Source organism: Eumetopias jubatus, unplaced genomic scaffold (genome assembly GCF_037043125.1).
Source record: "Eumetopias jubatus isolate StellerSeaLion01/CBP00866 unplaced genomic scaffold, mEumJub1_p1.0 scaffold_10, whole genome shotgun sequence".
NCBI classification, from domain to species: domain Eukaryota; kingdom Metazoa; phylum Chordata; class Mammalia; order Carnivora; family Otariidae; genus Eumetopias; species Eumetopias jubatus.
In genome coordinates, this window is record NW_028274816.1 from 57741579 (window position 1) to 57762443 (window position 20865).

Consider the following 20865-nt stretch of genomic DNA (forward strand, 5'->3'; position numbering starts at 1 on the left):
GGAGATCTGCTTCTCCCTCTCCCACTCCCCCTGCTTGTGTTCCCTCTCTCTCTGTGTCTCTCTCTGTCAAATAAATAAATAAAATCTTAAAAAAAAAAAAAAAAGAAAGAAAGAAACCAGCCTCTGGCACAATTATCTTTAGTTAAAAGGCAAAACATTGGGAAACATTACAGAAATGAAGCGTTAAGTCTAGTCATGGTCCCACCCCCCTCTCCTCTCCATCAGACACCTAAATTACTCAACAGTAATATAAATCTAGTTAGCAAGCCTTCAAGCTTAAGATCTGTGAAGAGCATTCTACACCAAGAATCAGACGATCAACAGCAATACAAAAAGAAATGTAATGCCGCATAAATTTTAGACCAGAAGCAATGTAGAACTAATCTGTCTTCATTCAAAGACAAATAAAAAGAAAGAAACATTTGGATCTTAATGCACAAGCACTCTTCCTAAAAAAAAAAAAAAAAAAATCAGTCAACTAAGATATCAAGCAAAGTAATAATTAGGATAGAAATGGCCCAGTTTTAAGCACAGAAAAGTACTAATAGAAATCATTTAGGGAATGTCTACTCAACTTTCTAGCAACAAATAAAATATTTTTAAAACCCTACTCAACCCCGCTACATCTTGCATCACAATCATGGTGGATGTGATAGAGTTGCTCAAGTCATGCATCAATGCCAACATTCTAGCTCAGTTCATCAACTGGCACATTTGCTTTGCTCGGAGTTTGGAAAAGATTCATCCACTGGGAAAAAATGGAACTGCTGAAATGATAGAGCCCCATGATGAAGAAATCTCTGGAATCATGGAATTAGTTGGAAGACTAAGAGCCAAAGCAACTATAATGTGTGTGTCTTATGTCCAGTTTTAAAAGAAGATAACCAGCCATCCTTTTGATCTTGAACTTTACAGTGAAACTGTGAAAATTACCCATGAGTTCCCTCAGTCTTTTTCCTTTGGGAATTGTGCAATATAATCGACCTTGATTAATTTTTTATGAATGTGAATGAGCTACCTTGAAGACTATGAAAGAAGGATCCTGATTTTTGAGGGAGAGAGTGCTATAGTTTCTAATCTTTAATTTGATATACTCTGGTTTCTCTTCAGATCGTATAAATCTTTCACCTTTTACTAATCTTTAATTTGCTCTTTTTTAAAATTTCATTTACCTAATTTTAGATATTCCAGTCAGCAGTTTTTGATGGAACTGATGTATTGACAGTTCTCTTCTAAGTCCTCTGTATAAAGAATCCTTTCTACAGTATACGGTCAGACTAGATACAAGGACAAATCAAACTCTGAGTTTGGTTTTCTGTTTTATTAATAAAAATTAAAATGGTACATACTATTGGTCAATTCATTCTTACTCGTTTAGACATGTATTCAAGCACAAACTTGGAATTTCACTCGTTTAGACATGTATTCAAGCACAAACTTGGTTTTCTGTTTTATTAATAAAAATTAAAATGGTACATACTATTGGTCAATTCATTCTTACTCGTTTAGACATGTATTCAAGCACAAACTTGAAATTTCACTCGTTTAGACATGTATTCAAGCACAAACTTGGTTTTCTGTTTTATTAATAAAAATTAAAATGGTACATACTATTGGTCAATTCATTCTTACTCGTTTAGACATGTATTCAAGCACAAACAAGGTCAGGTCTTCGACCCACCAAATGAAACCTTGTGTCAACTGTATTAAAGATTTACTTGCGGGGCACCTGGGTGGCTCAGTCGTTAAGCGGCTGCCTTCGGCTCAAGTCATGATCCCTGGGTTCTGGGATCCAGCCCTGCATCAGACTCCCTGCTTGGTGGGAAGTCTGCTTCTCCCTCTCTCTCTGCTGCTCCCACTGCTTGTACTCTCTCACTCGCACTCTCTGTCTCTCAAATAAATAAATAAAATCTTTAAAAAAAGAAAAAAAGATTTACTCGCTACCTCACAATATGCCATATTAATTACTTTTTGACAGTCCCCACAAGAAATGATTCTGATGACGGGCACCTGGGTGGCTCAGTTGGTTGAGTGGCCTACTCAGCACGTCTTGATCTCACAGTCATGAGTTGGAGCCCTGTGTTGGGCTCTGTGCTGGGTCTGGAGTCTACTTAAAAAAATACATTTTGATGAATTAAAAGAACAAACAGAGCCGTACATCTCCTGTAATTTGAGAAGTATCTCTTTGGGGGGATTTTAAAACTGAGCATTTACTAATGCTAAACAAGAGATACATGATCATTAAAAGTTATTGGAATCATTTAACTTTTTTCTTCCTTTCAACTGTCATTTTCCTTATGGTAGAATTTCTGTTTATCACCAAGTAATTTGGGGGTTGGATAGGGAGGGAAGTGGCCAAGTGTAGATAGAGGGTGATGCAGAATAACTGTGATGAACTGTATAGCCAGTTAGGCTTAACTCATTACCTTCAGTGAGGAAATAAACTAATTCCAAATTCAGTTAGATTGTAAATTATACCAAAAAAATTTATTTTAAATTAATATAACCTTAAATTTCAACTTTTATCATCCCCAAATACTCTGCAAATTACTTAAGCGATATTGCCATAGCTGCTTATAGTAAAGGTTTTTATTTTAGAAGTGACAATAATTCCTACTAAATTCAATTGAACTGAAATTCAACTGAAATTTAGGAGGGACATCGGCTAGCACCAATAACATACTGTTGTATTAAACACCAGAGAAGGGATCAGTCCTGTTACACCGAAAACTCAGTGTGATTAAATACTAAAAGTGCCCTGCTTGAAACCTTCCATTGAGCTATGACATTTAGTAAATTGGACCAAATGAATAGGTTATCTTGCTTTCTGTTGAATGAATACTTTCTGTTAATGATTTATAGTACCATATGTCTAGTCCCAAACTCACTGCTCAGCTGCACGTCTGCACCTGGATGTCCTACCAGCACTTCAATTTGAACAAGTGCGGTTTGAAATAGTGTAGTGTCCCTGCCATATGTTCCCTGATTTTTTGGTAATAATTTTACTGAGATATAGATCATACATCCAATTTACCTATTTCAACTGTACAATTCAAGGGCCATTAGTATTCACAGAGTTGTGCAACCACCATCACAATTTTAGAACATCTTTATCACCCCAAAAAAGAAATTCTGTACCATCTGCTCATCATGGCCTAATCCCTACATTACACTGCTCACCCCCAGCCCTAAGCAATCACTACTACTAATCTATTTTCTGCCTCTACAGATATGCCTATTCTGTACATTTCATATAAATGGAATCATGTAATATGTGGTCTTTTGTGATTGGCTTTTTTCACTTAGCATAGTATTTTCTTTTTTTAAATGTTTTTATTGTTATGTTGATCACCATACATCACATCATTAGTTCTTGATGTAGTGTTCCATGACTCATTGTTTGTGCATAACACCCAGTGCTCCACGCAGACTGTGCCCTCTTTAATACCCATCACCAGGCTAACCCATCCCCCCACCCTCCTCCCCTCTAGAACCCTCAGTTTGTTTTTCAGAGTCCATCGTCTCTCATGGTTCGTCTTCCCCTCCGACTTACTCCCCTTCATTCTTCCCCCCTGCTATCTTCTTCTTTTTCTTTTTTCTTAACATATGTTGCATTGTTTCAGAAGTACAGATCTGTGATTCAAGTCTTGCACAATTCACAGTGCTCACCATAGCACATACCCTACCCAATGTCTATCACCCAGCCACCCCATCCCTCCCACCCCCCACCACTCCAGCAACACTCAGTTTGTTTCCTGAGATTAAGAATTCCTCATATCAGTGGGGTCATATGATACATGTCTTTCTCTGATTGACTTATTTCGCTCAGCATAACACCCTCCAGTTCCATCCACGTCGTTGCAAATGGCAAGATCTCATTCCTTTTGATGGCTGCATAATATTCCATTGTGTACCTATACCACATCTTCTTTATCCATTCATCTGTCAATGGACATCTTGGCTCTTTCCACAGTTTGGCTATTGTGGACATTGCTGCTATAAACATTGGGGTGCACGTACCCCCTCGGACCCCTACATTTGTATCTTTGGGGTAAATACCCAGTAGTGCAATTGCTGGATCATATGGTAGCTCTATTTTCAACTGTTTGAGGAACCTCCATACTGTTTTCCAGAGTGGTTGCACCAGCTTGCATTCCCACCAACAGTGTAGGAGGGTTCCCCTTTCTCCGCATCCCCGCCAACAACTGTCGTTTCCTGACTTGTTAATTTTAGCCATTCTGACTGGTGTGAGGTAGTATCTCACTGAGGTTTTGATTTGGATTTCCCTGATGCCGAGTGATGTTGAGCACATTTTCATGTGTCTCTTGGCCATTTGGATGTCTTCTTTGGAAAAATGTCTGTTCATGTCTTCTGCCGATTTCTTGATTGGATTATTTGTTCTTTGGGTGTTGAGTTTGATAAGTTCTTTATAGATTTTGGATACTAGCCCTTTATCTGATAAGTCATTTGCAAATATTTTCTCCCATTCTGTCAGTTGTCTTTTGGTTTTGTGGACTGTTTCTTTTGCTGTACAAAAGCTTTTTATCTTGATGAAATCCCAAGAGTTCATTTTTGCCCTTGCTTCCCTTGCCTTTGACGATGTTTCTAGGAAGAAGTTGCTGCGGCTGAGGACGAGGAGGTTGCTGCCTGTGTTCTCCTTTAGGATTTTGATGGACTCCTGTCTCACGTTTAGGTCTTTCAACCATTTGGAGTCTATTTTTGTGTGTGGTGTAAGGAAATGGTCCAGTTTCATCCTTCTGCATGTGGCTGTCCAATTTTCCCAACACCATTTGTTGAAGAGACTGTCTTTTTTCCATTGGACATTCTTTCCTGCTTTGTCAAAGATTAGTTGATCATAGAGTTGAGGGTCCATTTCTGGGCTCTCGATTCTGTTCCATTGATCTATGTGTCTGTTTTTGTGCCAGTACCATACTGTCTTGATGATGACACCTTTGTAATAGAGCTGGAAGTCCGGAATTGTGATGCCGCCAGCTTTGCTTTTCTTTTTCAATATTCCTCTGGCTATTCGGGGTCTCTTCTGGTTCCATACAAATTTTAGGATTATTTGTTCCATTTCTTTGAAAAAAGTGGATGGTATTTTGATGGGGATTGCATTGAATGTGTAGATTGCTCTAGGTAGCATTGACATCTTCACAATGTTTGTTCTCCCAATCCATGAGCATGGAACGTTTTTCCATTTCTTTGTGTCTTCTTCAATTTCTTTCATGAGTATTTTATAGTTTTCTGAGTACAGATCCTTTGCCTGTTTGGTTAAATTGATTCCTAGGTATCTTATGGTTTTGGGTGCAATTATAAATGGGATCGACTCCTTGATTTGTCTCTCTTCTGTCTTGTTGTTGGTGTATAGGAATGCCACTGATTTCTGTGCACTGATTTTATATCCTGCTACTTTACTGAATTCCTGTATGAGTTCTAGCAGTTTTGGGGTGGAGTATTTTGGGTTTTCCACATACAGTATCATATCACCTGCAAAGAATGAGAGTTTGACTTCCTCTTTGCCAATTTGGATGCCTTTGATTTCTTTTTGTTGTCTGATTGCTGTGGCTAGGACTTCTAATACTATGTTGATAGCAGTGGTGATAGTGGACATCCCTGCCGCGTTCCTGACCTTAGGGGGAAAGCTCTCAGCTTTTCCCCATTGAGAATGATATTCGCTATAGGTTTTTCATAGATGGCTTTTATGATATTGAGGTATGTACCCTCTATCCCTATACTCTGAAGAGTTTCGATCAAGAAAGGATGCTGTACTTTGTCAAATGCTTTTTCTGCATCTATTGAGAGAATCATATGATTCTTGTTCTTTCTTTTGCTAATGTATTGTATCACATTGATTGATTTGCGGATGTTGAACCAGCCTTGCAGCCCAGGGATAAATCCCACTTGGTCATGGTGAATAATCCTTTTAATGTACTGTTGGATCCTTTGGCTAGTATTTTGGTGAGAATTTTTGCATCCATGTTCATCAAGGATATTGGTCTGTAATTCTCCTTTTTGATGGGGTCTTTTTCTGGTTTGGGGATCAAGGTAATGGTGGCCTCATAAAATGAATTTGGAAGTTTTCCTTCCATTTCTATTTTTTGGAACAGTTTCAGGAGAATACGTATTAATTCTTCTTTAAATGTCTGATAGAATTCCCCTGGGAAGCCATCTGGCCCTGGGCTTTTGTTTGTTGGGAGATTTTTGATGACTGCTTCAATTTCCTTAGTGGTTATAGGTCTGTTCAACAGGTTTTCTATTTCTTCCTGGTTCAGTCTTGGTAGTTGATACATCTCTAGGAATGCACCCATTTCTTCCAGGTTATCTAATTTGCTGGCATAGAGTTGCTCATAATATGTTCTTATAATTGTTTGTATTTCTTCGGTGTTGGTTGTGATCTCTCCTCTTTCATTCATGTTTTTGTTGATTTGGGTCATTTCTCTTTTCTTTTTGATAAGTCTGGCCAGGGGTTTATCAATCTTGTTAATTCTTTCAAAGAACCAGCTCCCAGTTTCGTTGATCTGTTCTACTGTTCTTTTGGTTTCTATTTCATTGATTTCTGCTCTGATCTTTATTATTTCTCTTCTCCTGCTGGGTTTAGGCTTTATTTGCTGTTCTTTCTCCAGCTCCTTTAGGTGTAGGGTTAGGTTGTGTATTTGAGACCTTTCTTGTTTCTTGAGAAAGGCTTGTATTGCTAGATACTTTCCTCTCAGGACTGCCTTTGCTGTATCCCAAAGATTTTGAACAGTTGTGTTTTCATTTTCATTGGTTTCCATGAATTTTTTTAATTCTTCTTTAATTTCCTGGTTGACCATTCATTCCTTAGTAGGATGCTCTTTAGCCTCCATGTATTTGAGTTCTTTCCGACTTTCCTCTTGTGATTGAGTTCTAGTTTCAAAGCATTGTGGTCTGAAAACATGCAGGGAATAATCCCAGTCTTTTGGTACCGGTCGAGACCTGATTTGTGACCTAGGATATGATCAATTCTGGAGTATGTTCCATGGGCACTAGAGAAGAATGTGTATTCCGTTGCTTTGGGATGGAATGTTCTGAATATGTCTGTGAAGTCCATTTGGTCCAGTGTGTCATTTAAAGTCTTTATTTCCTTGTGGATCTTTTAGATCATTTAGATGATCTGTCCATTTCAGTCAAGGGGGTGTTAAAGTCCCCCACTATTATTGTATTGTTGTCAATGTGTTTCTTCACTTTTGTTACTAATTGCCTTATATAATTGACTGCTCCCATGTTAGGAGCATAGATATTTACAATTGTTAGATCTTCTTGTTGGATAGACCCTTTAAGTAGGATATAGTGTCCTTCCTCATCTCTTATTACAGTCTTTGTTTTAAAATCTAATTTGTCTGATATAAGGATTGCCACCCCAGCTTTCTTTTGGTGTCCATTAGCATGGTAAATGGTTTTCCACCCCCTTTCAATATGGGGGTGTCTTTGGGTCTAAAATGAGTCTCTTGCAGACAGCATATTGATGGGTCTTGTTTTTTAATCCAATCTGATAGCCTGTGGCTTTTGATTGGGGCATTGAGCCCATTTACATTCAGGGTAACTATTGAAAGGTATGAATTTAGTGCTATTGTATTGCCTGTAAGGTGACTGTTACTGTATACTGTCTCTGTTCCTTTCCGATCTATGCTGCTTTTAGGCTCTCTCTTTGCTTAGAGGACCCCTTTCAATATTTCTTGGAGGGCTGGTTTCGTGTTTGCAAATTCCCTTAGTTTTTGTTTGTCCTGGAAGCTTTTTATCTCTCCTTCAATTTTCAATGAGAGCCTAGCTGGATATAGTATTGTTGGCTGCATATTTTTCTCGTTTAGTGCTCTGAAGATATCATGCCAGTCCTTTCTGGCCTGCCAGGTCTCTGTGGATAGGTCTGTTGTCAATCTAATATTTCTACCATTGTAGGTTACATATCTCTTCTCCCAAGCTGCTTTCAGGATTTTCTCTTTGTCTCTGAGACTCTAAGTTTTACTATTAGATGTCGAGGTGTTGACCTATTTTTATTGATTTTGAGAGGGGTTCTCTGTGCCTCCTGGATTTCGATGCCTGTTTCCTTCCTCACATTAGGGAATTTCTCTGCTATTATTTGCTCCAATATACCTTCTGTCCCTCTCTCTCTTTCTTCTTCTTCTGGGATCCCAATTATTCTAATGTTGTTTCGTCTTATTGTATCGCTTATCTCTCAAATTCTGCCCTTGTGATCCTGTAGTTGTTTCTCTTTTTCTCAGCCTCTTTATTTTCCATCATTTGGTCTTCTATATCGCTGATTCTTTCTTCTGCCTCATTTATCCTAGCAGTTAGTGCCCCCATTTTTTATTGCACCTCAATAATAGCCTTTGTGATTTTGACTTGGTTAGATTTTAGTTCTTTTATTTCTCCAGAAAGGGTTTCTCTAATAACTTCCACACTTTTTTCAAGCCCAGCTAGTATCTTTAAAGTCATGATTCTGAACTCTAGGTCCGACATTGTACTAATGTCCATATTGAGTAGGTCCCTGGCTGACGGTACTCTCTCTTGTTCTTTTTGCTGAGGTGATTTTTTTCGTCTTGTCATTTTGTCCAGAGGAGAATAAATGAATGAGAGAACAAAATGCTAATAGGTTAACAACGTCCCCAGCAAATATACTCTATACAAATCAGAAAAGACCTGAAACCAGGGGAAAAGAAAGGGAAAGAAAGAAGAGAAAAGAAAGAAAAAAAAAAGAAAAAGATAAAAACAAAAACAGAACAATACAAAAAAACAGAATATGATCAAATATGATCAGGCTAGTGCATAGATCAGTGCCACACTCTAGATTTTGGGCATATTTTGGTCTGTTAGAAAAACGTGCCTCCTAAAATTTTAAAGGAAGAAAGACTTATATATGTACAAAATAAGGGTTGATACAATGAAGGGATGGAAGATGACTGTAAAGATGAAAATTATAAAAGATTTTATAAAAGGAATTGATAAGAAGCTGTTTGAAAAAAGAAAGAAGAAGATTTAAAAAAAAAAGAAAAAAAAGGGAGAGAATGTGATCAGGCAGGAGACTAGAACAAAGCCATACATTAGTGATTTAGGATATATTTTGATGTTAGAAGAAATTGTATCTCAAAATTTTAAAGAGAGAACTTATATATATATACATACATATGTATATATATATATATATATGTATGTATATATATATGCCAAAAATAAGGGTAACTACTATGAAGGGATAAAATATGACTCTAAAAATGAAAAATAAAAAATGTTTTTTTAAAAAAAGGGATTGATAAGATGTTGGTTGAAAAAGGGAAAAAGAAAAATTAAAAAAACAGTTAAAAAAATTAACTTTGAAAAACTAATGAATCATGATAAAAAAAAAAAGCCATGAATTCTATGTGCAGTATTCCCCTAGCGCTGGAGTTCTCCCGTTCTCCTTGATCGGTAAACTTGGTCTTGGCTTGCTGGCTATTCCTGCTGATCTTCTGGGGGAGGGGCCTGTTGCCGTGGTTCCCAAATGTCTTTGCCGGAGGCGGAATTGCCCCGCCCTTGTCAGTCTGGGCTAAGCAAGCTGCTTGGGTTTGCTCCCAGGAGCTTTTGTTCCCTGCAAGCTCTGGTACAGCTTTGGAGGACCAGGGTGAAAATGGTGGCCTCCCAATCTCCACTCGGAGGAGCTGAGAACTTGGGGCCCCGCTCCTCAGTGCGCTCCCAGAGAAAAGCAGTCGCTCCCGTGTCCCCTGTCTCCGGCCGCACTCCGTGCTCACCCGGCCTGTGACCGAGCATTTCTCTCTCTGGCACCCGACCCCGTGTGGCGTCTCCAAACCCAGCAGATCCCTGCGGTGCGCTCCCGCGCAGCTCCTCCCGGGGGAGGGAGGGGAGTCTCCCCAGATCTGCCGCTTGTTGGGTCCCTGCTGGAGGACCAGTGGCCCGACTGGGCCGCGGATCACAGTTTATGGCCACCCCGAGCTGAGAGCCCGCGCCTCGGCTCCGTCTCTGCAGCCGGCTTCCCCGCTCCGATACCTGGGAGCTCTGCTGCACTCAGGCACCTCCGGTCTTTCTGTGACCCCGAGGGTCCTGAGACCACACTGTCCCGCGAGGGTTCCACCCCCTGCTTAGCCACTGGAGCGACGTCCCTCAGCGGAATCGGCTTCTAAAAGTTCCAATTTTGTGCTCCGCGGCTCTATCACTTGCCAGAGGCGGCCGACGGAGGCCCCCTCCCCCGCCGTCTATCCTCCCGAATCGCCTCGGATTCACTTCTCCGCACGTCCTACCTTCCAGTAAGTGGTCGCTTCTCTGTTCAGAGAGTTGTTGCTACTCTCTTCTTCAGTCTCCTGTTGAGTTCGTAGGTGTTCAGAATGGTTTGATCCCTATTCAGCTGAATTCCTGAGACCAGACAAAATCCAGGTCTCCTACTCCGCCTTCTTGCTCTGCCCCTCTAGCATAGTATTTTCAAAGTTCATCTATACTGTAGCATGTATCAGTAGTTCATCCCTTTTTGTGGCCAAATAATATTCCACTATACCATATGTTGTTCATCCATTCATCAGTCGGTGGACCTTTGGGTGGTTTCCACTATTTGGATAAATGAATAATGCTATTATGAACATTTGTATGTAAGTTTTTGTGTGTTTTCATTTACCTTGGGTATGTACCTAGGAATGGAACTGCTGTGTCAAATGATAAAAATGCTTAATTTTGGGGCACCTGGGTGGCTCAGTCATTAAGCATCTGCCTTCGGCTCAGGTCGTGGTCCCAGGTCCTGGGATCGAGTCCCGCATGAGGCTCCCTGCTCCGCGGGGAGTCTGCTTCTCCCTCTCCCATTCACCCTGCTTGTGTTCCCTCTCTCACTGTGTCTCTCTCTGTCAAATAAATAAAATCTTTAAAATAAAAGTTTAATATTTTGAGGAACTAACAAACTGTTTTTCAAAGTGGCTGCACCATTTTCTAACCCCAGCAGTAGTATATGAGGATTCTAATTTTTCTGTATCCTCAACACCACTTGTTATTATCTGAGTTTTTTTATTATAGTCATCATCATGGGTATGAAGTAGTATTTCACTGTGGCTTTGATTTACCCTGTTTCTTTTAAGGCTACCATAAGCCACCCATTTGCCCAGAAATGCTTGAATGCATCCTTCCATTGCAAGTTCCATGCATCACTGCCATTGTCACTGTAAGTTCAGATGGCGGTCATCTCTCACCTGAACTACTACAATAGCTGTAGTACATAACTGGACTTCCCTGTTTCCAGCCTCTACCCTTGACTCAGTCCAGAGTTGCATTAAACATCAGCTGTAATCGTTATACTATAAAGTGTGAAAACCTGAGATATATATAGAAAGGGGAAAACTTCCTGCAAGTGATCAGTGTTAAGATCACCAGTGATGTCATGTGGATATCATGCACCTTCTTTTTTTTTTAAGATTTATTTATTTTTGATGGGGCGCCTGGGTGGCTCAGTCAGTTAAGCATCTGCCTTCAGCTTGGGTAGTGATCTCGGGGTCCTGGGATAGAGCCCAGAGTCAGGGCTCCCTGCTTAGCGGGGAGCCTGCTTCTCCCTCTCCTTCTGCCCCTCCCTCCACGTGTTCACTTTCTCTCTCTCTAAAATAAATATTTACTTTATTTTAGAGAGAGAGAATGGGGGAGGGGGAGAGGGAGAGAGAGAATCTCAATCTAATGTGATGTGATGTGATAAGAAAGGGCACTTCAGGGGCGCCTGGGTGGCTCAGTTGTTAAACCTCTGCCTTCGACTCAGGTCATGATCCCAGGGTCCTGAGATTGAGCCCCGCATCGGGCTCCCTGCTCTGCAGGGAGTCTGCTTCTCCCTCTCCCACTCCCCCTGCTTGTGTTCCCTCTCTCAGTGTGTCTCTCTCTATCAAATAAATAAATAAAATCTTAAAAAAAAAAAAAAAAAGAAATGCACTTCACTTCTGTGGTATTTTTCCAATACCCTTAATTCCAGTCTAATTATGACAAAACATTAGACAAACCCAAATTGAGGGACACTCTGCCAATTATCTGATCAGCACCCTCAAAACTGTGAAGGTTGAAAAAAACAAGGAAACACTAAAAAACTCACAGAGCAGAGGAGACTAAGGAGACACAACAACTAAATATGATGTAAGATCATTGATTGGCTCCTGGAACAGAAGAAAGACATCAGTGAAAAAAATGGTAAAATGTGAATAAAGCCTGAAGTTCAGTTAATGATAATGTACCAATGCTGGTTTGTTAGTTTTGACAAATGTACCATGGTAATGTAAGATAACATTAAGGGAGACAAACTGGACAAGGGGTTATATGAGAATTCTCTGTACTATCTTTGCAACTTTTCTGTAAATCTAGTTACTTCAAAATAAAACTAAAAGCTACCAAAAATTATATGACTAAAAGATCTCTAAAAATATACAAAGCTTTTATTAAAAATACAAAAATATAGAAAGAAATAAAAGTTGAACAAATGGGGCAATACACTATGTTGCTAAGTTCACCTCCAGTCTTTGCTATTCCCAGCATTTATATGGAGTATAAATAAAGTGTCCAGTCTTACTACAGTCTTCCAAGCCAAGTAAATAATTTTTAAAACTTAAAAATGTGGGAAAATCTGGAACACTTCTGTTAACTAAGGTCCCATCATCATGTCAAAAACCAAGTAAGTTCTTTTTTTTATTTTTTTTTAAGATTTATTTGTCAGAGAGAGAGAGAGCACAAAGCAGGGGGAGCAGCAGGCAGAGAGGGAGAAGCAGACTCCCCGCTGAGCAGGGAGCCCACTGTGGGACTCAATCCCAGGACCCTGGGATCATGGCCTTAGCCAAAGGCGGACGCTTAACCAACTGAGCCACCCAGGCATCCCAAAAACCAAGGTCTAATTAGAACCATATCAAAGTCGCTAAGAGGACAACTCACAATTCCCATTCCTCTTATTGTGATTCAGTATTTACATTAGTTTCTTAGAGCTGTCATAACAAAAGTACCACAAACTTGGTGGCTTAAAACAACATAAATTTATTGTCTCACAGTTATAGATGACAGAAGTCCAAAATCAAGGTGTCAGCAGGGCCATGGTCCCTGTGAAACATAGAGGAAACCTTTGCCTCTTCCTTGTGTCTAATAGTTGGCTGACAATCTGACATTCCTTCCATATGCAGCTGGATAAATCAATTTCTGCCTTCATCATTACTTGCTGTTCGCCCTAGTCTCTGTCTTCACATGATCATCTTCTTATAAGGACACCACTAATATTGGATTAGGGGCCCACTCTCTATTAGTATGACCTATTCTTATCTGCATCTGCAATAATCCTATTTCCAAATAAGGTCACTTTCTGAGTTACAGGGGCTTAGGACCTCAACATTTTGGAGAGGGGACACAATTCAACTCATAATAGTATTTCAGAAAATAAATTTAAAATTATTGGGCATAACTGTATTAAAATTCACAGGATGGTCTAGTGGATAGGACTAGATAGGACTAGTGGATAGGTCTATTCACAGGATAGCATAGTGGATAGGACAGAGCAAAGGGTCAATAAACTTGAAGATGGACCGATAGAAATCACCCAATTCCTGAAAGAAAAAGAGAGAAAAAGGATGAAAGTCACAAACTCTTAGCAACCTAGAAGGCCAATCAAAAGGCCTAACAATGGATAAGTAGAGTCCTAAAAGGAGAGGAGAGAATGAAAATAGGTCAGGAAAGGGCGCCTGGGTGGCTCAGTTAGTTAAGCGACTGCCTTCGGCTCAGGTCATGATCCTGGAGTCCCTGGATCAAGTCCTGCATCGGGCTCCCTGCTCAGCAGGGAGTCTGCTTCTCCCTCTGACCCTCCCCCCTCTCATGTGCTCGCTCTCTCATTCTCGCTCTCTCAAATAAATAAATAAATAAATAAAATCTTGGGGGAACAAAAAAGAAAATAGCTCAGAAAAATATATTTGAAGAAATGGCAGAAAACCCCCCAAATTTGGTGAAAGGCATAGATTTCAAGTTAAAGAAGCTCTAAGAATGCCAAACAGGATAAGTACAAACAGCAACAAGTCTAACATTAGAACAATCAATCTGCTAGAAATCAAAGATAAACAGAAAAATCTTGAAAGGAGAAGAGAAAAAGAGCAGATTACATAATGGGGAACAATACCAAATACTGCATACTTGTCAACAGAAATTACAAAGGCCAAAAGAGAGATGAATAACTTCTTTAAAGCAGAGAAAAGCAGAAAGCCTGTCAATCAGAATTCTATAATGAGGGCGCCTGGGTGGCTCAGTCGGTTTAAGCGACTGCCTTCGGCTCAGGTCATGATCCTGGAGTCCAGGGATCGAGTCCCGCATCGGGCTCCCTGCTTGGCAGGAAGTCTGCTTCTCCCTCTGACCCTCTTCCCTCTCGTGCTCTCTATCTCTCATTCTCTCTCTCAAATAAATAAATAAAATGTTAAAAAAAAAAAACGCACCATGGCCTTTAAAAAAAAAAAATTCTATAATGAACAAAAATATCCTTCAAGAAAACAAGATGAAATAAAAAGTTAAGCAAATAAAGAAAAACAAAGAATTCATCACCAGCAGACCCACATTACAAAAAATGATGAAGGAAGAAGTTCTTGAGACTGAAGGAAATGACATCAGAGGGAAACTTGGATCTTTAGGAAAAACTAGAGAGTAGGAAATGGTATATATGTGGGTGAATATAAAAAAATAAATACAAAATTTTAATGTAATGGAGGTGTCTTCTTCATTTCTCTAAAACATATATTAAAACAAAAATTATAAGTTGTAGGTTTTATACTAAAATTTAGATGTAAGACATATCAAAAGCAGCTGGTGATACAGATATTGGACTTACATGGTTGTAAAATGTCTACATTTTTATGTGAATTGATAAAACATTAATTCTAAATAGACTATAAAAAGTTAATAATATGAATTGTAATCCTTAGAAAAACTGCTAAATAAATGTTGAAAAGAATTACAGCTACCAAGACAATAAATTAAAATAGATACTAAAAATGATTCAAGTTGTCCCAAAAAAGATGAGAACTGGAACCAAAAAATTAACAGAAAACAAAAAAAATAAATAAAATTGGAGACCCAAATCCAACCATATCAATAATTACATGAAATGTTTTTAGTTTAAGCATTCCAATGAAAAGGCGAAGATTGTCAAGATGAATAAAAGAGACCCAATTATAAGCTTCTGGAGAGATACACCTTAAGTTTACACAGATAAATGAAATTAACTTAGTAGGAAAAGATCTATCTTGCAAATTAAGCATAAGGCGGCTGTAGTGGCCTTAATGTAACTTAAAATGGGCTTTGAGGTAAACAGTATTACCAGATATAAAGAAGGATATTTACTAATGATAAAAAAGGTCAATTCATCATGAAGCCAATATTTATAAAGATATACAAACATAACAAATCTCAAAATACATGAAGTAAAAATTTACAAAGGCTAAAGGAAAAATAAACTGATCCCACCATCGTGGTAGAAGTTAACTCTTTCTCAGTAATTGATGGGAAAAAAGAAGACCAAACTATTAGTAAAGATAAAGAAGACCCAAAAACACTATCAGCAACCTTGCCCTAATTGACACTTACAGAAAACCCCAAAACCGCAGAATACGCATACTTCATCATGCCATAGGCTAGGCCATAAAACAAGTACCAATCAATTTACAAGGACTGAAATCACAGAGTCTGTTCTCTGACTATGATGTAAGTAAATTTCAAATCAATAATAAGAAGATGTGTAAAAAATTTTCAGATACTTGGAAATTAAAGAATATATTATTAAACAATCCATAGGTCAAAGACTAAATCACAAAGAAATTATAAGATATTTTAAACTGAAGGATAAAACTACAAAATATCAAAATTTGTGGGATGCAGCAAAAGCAATTTTAGAATTTTATAGCTTTACATGCTGTTATTAGAAAAGAAGGGTTTCAAATCAATGTCATACAAAAAGTTTTCAAGAAAAGAACAAAAAAAATCCAAAAGAGAAGAAAGGAAAATACAAATATAAAATCAGAAATTGTGAAGTAGGAAACAAACAATAGCAAAAAGTAAAGAAGCTAAAGCTGGTTCTTTGAAATGATCACAAAACTGGTAAACCCTAGACAAATTAAGACAAAAAGATACGAAAATCACCAACATCATGAATAAAAGTGGGGTTATTACCATATAAGCTATAGACATTAAAAGAATAAGAAAATATGACAAATTCATGCCAATAAACTTAACAACTTAGATGAAATGGGGAAAATTTCTTAAAAATGCAACTTAACAAAACTGAAATCAAATGAAATGGGAAATCCGTAGAGTCCTATATCTATTAAATAAGTTGAATTACTTATCAAAACCCTTCCCACAGAGAACATTCCAGGCCCAAATGGTTTCAATTAGTGAATTATATCAAATATTTTTTAAAAACCCACCAACCTTATATAAGTAATTTCAGTAAAGCAGAAGAGGAAACACTTCCCAACAATTTTACAAGTCTACCATAACCCCAATACCCAAACTTGAAGAAGAAAAAAGAAAAGCGGAAATCTTTTCAATTCGTTCAAAAGTGAACCAAGTTGAGGAAGCTGGAGACATTTATGTAATAGCTGGCAGCTCACCACCTAAGCACAAAGGTTCACTACTACTAGATATCTTGCCCGCCTCTGAAATGTAACATACCTCAAAAATAACAAGGAGCACTTCTGACTCTCATAATCCCATGTTGTTAACGCCGATTCTGACTCTTCGTTCCGCTGTGGGGTTCGGGGAAGAAAGGAAAATTGCGTTCCTGAAAAATAAAACCACATTGTTCTTGAACACATTCCGGAAGGGTCTTCCTTAAGACGAGTCTTCTGGCAAATGGGTAATAAATTTGACCCTTCCGTGAGAGAAGTGAGTTTTGGCAAACGGAGATACTGCGAACTGGTCCCCTGTGCCACCTATACAGCCCCGTGGACCCTCAGCCGACCCTCCATCCAGGCTGGGCGGCGCTGGTGGGCCCCACGCGTGACCACCTGCATCACCATTCCCGGTAACCGCTCTCCTAGGCCCATGCCCTCGGGGTTGGGGGGGAACTCGGGGTCCCCTCGGTGTACCTCCTTCCCTGGAACTACAACCTCCAGGGAGGAAATGGGGGAGCCGGGGTCAGGTTCGTCAAGGGGCAGGAGAGAACTGTCCCTAACAGGCCGAGGGAAGATGGCGCTGGCCCGGGTTTCCGCTGCCCCGGCGCTTGACCCGCTGGGCCTCCCCGAACGGCGGGAACCCACAGCCGAGGCCCCAAACCAGATTCAGACAGCGAAGGGGCGGAAGTTTGCTGGGTCCTGGGGGAGAAAAAAAGGAGAACCCTCTCGGGCCTATTTGAGCCCTCGGCTCCGCAGAGCCCGGGGCGTCCAGGGAACCCAGCCTCAGGAGCGACGCCCAGCTTCGCACATTCCGGTTCTATGAATTTCCAGGCCTCCCTGGAGCTATCCCCTTCTCCCCAGCCTGGAGGCCCCGTGATCTTCTGTGAGTTCAGTTAGGAATAAAATGAACGTGAAGAAGCCTCAACTGAGAAGCCTACCGAACAGGCCCCTTCAGGCCTCGTCAGGCCCCTCGCGACTCGCTCCGCCCTCCGCCCTCCGCCTCAAGGGCAGCCTTTCCCGCCGTCCCTCTGCGCATGCGCTACCGCGCCGAGGCGCACCCTCTACTAACCAAGCTGGGAATTCCTCCCCTCCGCCCTAACACCCACCTCTGCACCGCGCGTGCGCGCGCCCTCCGCCAGCTTCCCCACTTGGTTACCCTTGCGAGCGTCCTGGCCTTCCTACTTCCGTCACTTACCCTTTAGACCATGCTCCCAGCACCCTTCCACCTGCGTGCGCTGCTGAGACCAAGCTTTTAGCCGCATCCCTGGTCTGGAGCATGCGATTTGCTTCCACTGCCCTGAGTGAGGTGGAGACGAGGGTGAGGTGGGACGCTTGTTCTTCCAGGTCATTTCTCTTGCCTTCAAACTTTTGGTACTTACTTGAGTTTCCCCTACTACTACCCAGACCTAAAATATGTGTCCAACAAGACAACATGGGCCTTGCCTTCAGAGAACTCAGAAACCTACTGGGATTGCAGATGTGAAATATTAAAAGAGGGTAACCTCACTAAAATTGAGTCTGGAGGCCAGAAAGGGGAGCTCTCACACCCTGCCACTCAAGTCAGTTGTAGCCCCAACAGGAAGAAACATACCTTGCAGGGGGATACTACTTGACTACCCCACCAGGAGGGAGGGAGGGAGGGAGGGAGGGAGGGAGGGAAGGAAGGAAGGAAGGAAGGAAGGAAGGAAGGAAGGAAGGAAAGAAGGGTTTTCTCCTACCCAGCAACACCCCAGCCAATGAGAGACTCACAACTCAGCCAATGAAAAGTCACTACACTTCAAACTCCCAGTTTGCTCGGAGATCTGTGTTTGCAAAAGCCCTCCCAACTCCCCCCCTTCCATAAAAGAGTAGCTTTCTTGGATTTGTCTGTGGTTTTGCCATAGCTTGCTTGTCCTGAATTGCAATTCTCTGTTAGTCCTGGAAAAAAAAATCATTTTTTGCTGGTAAAACAACTGATAGTTTTATCTTTAAGGTTAACTGTACTTGATGATCACAAGTGGGATCCAGAGAAGACACCACCCCCAACAACTCCAAAGCTGGTGAGCAAACACTTGACAGTACCCACAGAGCCAGTTAAGCTCACAGCTTTCTTGAGGACCCTGGAGTTTGAGGGTAAGTTTTCTCCTGGATTTCAAGCTCCACTCTCTGTGTTTTCAGCTTTCTAGGCATTACTTAGGGTCTGTTTTAAGACTTTGTCCTCTCTGAGACTACTTATTTGGGCTTTGTTCCGACTCTTGTTTGGAACTAGGCTGTTTCCTATTGCAACTGTGTGGTCTAGGAATTTTTCTCTAGGCTCTAAAGAGAAGCCTCTAAGAAATGGGATTCCCAGTCATCCAAATGCTTTGAGGCCGCTCTGTCCTTTCTGGGACGCTGGCTGGTTTTTGGCACACTTCTATCTAAATGGACTGACTTGACCAAAAGTATTTTAGAACTCCAATAGCAATTATCAGGAACTTCCAATCTCTCCAAAGTTGTTTTACTCAAAATTAAATTGGAAAGCTACAGCTCAAAAACACAAACAAAAAAAACCCAAAAACAAACAAAAACCTGAATGGGATGCTTATTGTAATCTGTGCCTTGAGGCTTACAAATGTTTTCAGGATTCTAAATCTGCCTCTTTGCAAAATATTGTTTCTAAATTAACTGAGGTAAATAAACAATGAAAGGAGTAGGAATGTCTTCTCAGGCATTTTTTCCTCCCCCACCCCCACCCCCTTTTATCTCTAGACACTTGGCAGCCACCTTGTGCCCAGGCCCTGCCTCAGGTGCCTTTTTCCTCTGCACAGTCCCCACCTCCTCTATACCCGCTGCTCCCTGGTTCTAATCCTTCCACCGAAACTCCCTTTTCCTCTGAAACTCTCTCCAGCTCCCTCCTCTCTTGAATCTATGAAAACCTGCCCCTTTCATTTTTTTATTATTCTTTTGGGGAGGGTAGCAAAGAGAGAGGGAGAGAGAGAATCCCAACCAGGCTCTGAGCTGGGCATCACAAGCAGGACATGGGACTTGATCTCACAACCCAGAGATCATGACCTGAGCTGAAATCAAGAGTCAGACACTTAACCAACTGAGCCACCCAGGTGCCCAAGCCTGCCCCTTTTAAAGTTAAGTCTTCTGAGGATCCAAGTAAACCCCAAATTTCTTCTGTTCCTGGACTAAGGCCAAATTGTGAGCCATAGTCAAAGAGTTTCCTAAAATAACTTGTGGCTGCATAATTCCAATCTCTGCCTCTTCCTTCACCTAGCATTCTCTTCTTTCTGTGTCTTCTGTGTGTCTTACAGTGTGGGACACTTATCATTAAATTTAGGGCTCACTCAGATAATTCAGGTTGATCTCATCTCCAGATCCTTAATTACACTTGAAAAACCCTTTTTTTCCAAATAAGGTCACATCCACAGATTCCAGGACATGGATATATCTTTTTTTTTAATTTTAACTATTTTTTTATCAACATATAATGTATTATTTGTTTCACGGGTACAGGTCTGTGATTCATTCTTTTTTTTTAAATTCCAGTAGAGTTAACATACAGTGTTATATTAGTTTCAGGTGTTCAATATAATGATTCAACAAGTATAAGTAATATATACATTACTCAGTGCTCATCATAAATGTACTCCTAATCTCCCTCACCTATTTCACCCATCCCCCCACCCCACCTACCCTCTGGTAACCATCAGTTTGTTCTCTATAGTTAAGAGTCTGTTTTGGGGGGTGCCTGGATGGCTCAATTGTTAAGCGTGTGCCTTTGGCTCAGGTTATGATCCCAGGGTCCTGGGATCAAGTCCCGCATTGGGCTCCCTGCTCGGCAGGAGACCTGCTTCTCCCTCTCCCTCTCCCCCTGCTTGTGTTCCCTCTCTCACTATCTCTCTCTCTCTGTCAAATAAATAAATAAAATCTTTTTAAAAAAAATCTGTTTTTAGGGTTGTCTCTTTTCCTCTTTGCCCGTTTGTTTTGTTTCTTAAATTCCACATGAGTGAAATCATATGGTATTTGTCTGTCTCTGACTTATTTCCCTTAGCATTATATGCTCTAGATCCATCCATGTTGTTGCAAATGGCAACATTTCATTCTTTTTTATGGCTGAGTAATAGTCCACTATAAATCTCATCTTCTTTATCCATTCATCTATCGATGGACACTGGGGCTGCTTCCATAATTTGGCTATTATAAATAATGTTGTAATAAACATAGTGGTGCATATCTCTTTGAATCAGTGTTTTAGTATTCTTTGGGTAAATACCTAGTAGTGGAATTACTAGATCATATGGTAATTTTTTTT

General features: G+C 40.4%; 1 pseudogene; it reads left to right on the forward strand.

Moving 5' to 3' along the window:
- Positions 1-640: 640 nt before the first annotated feature.
- On the forward strand, positions 641-989 carry LOC114199514 (replication protein A 14 kDa subunit pseudogene; annotated as a pseudogene).
- The last annotated feature ends 19876 nt before the right edge of the window (positions 990-20865 follow it).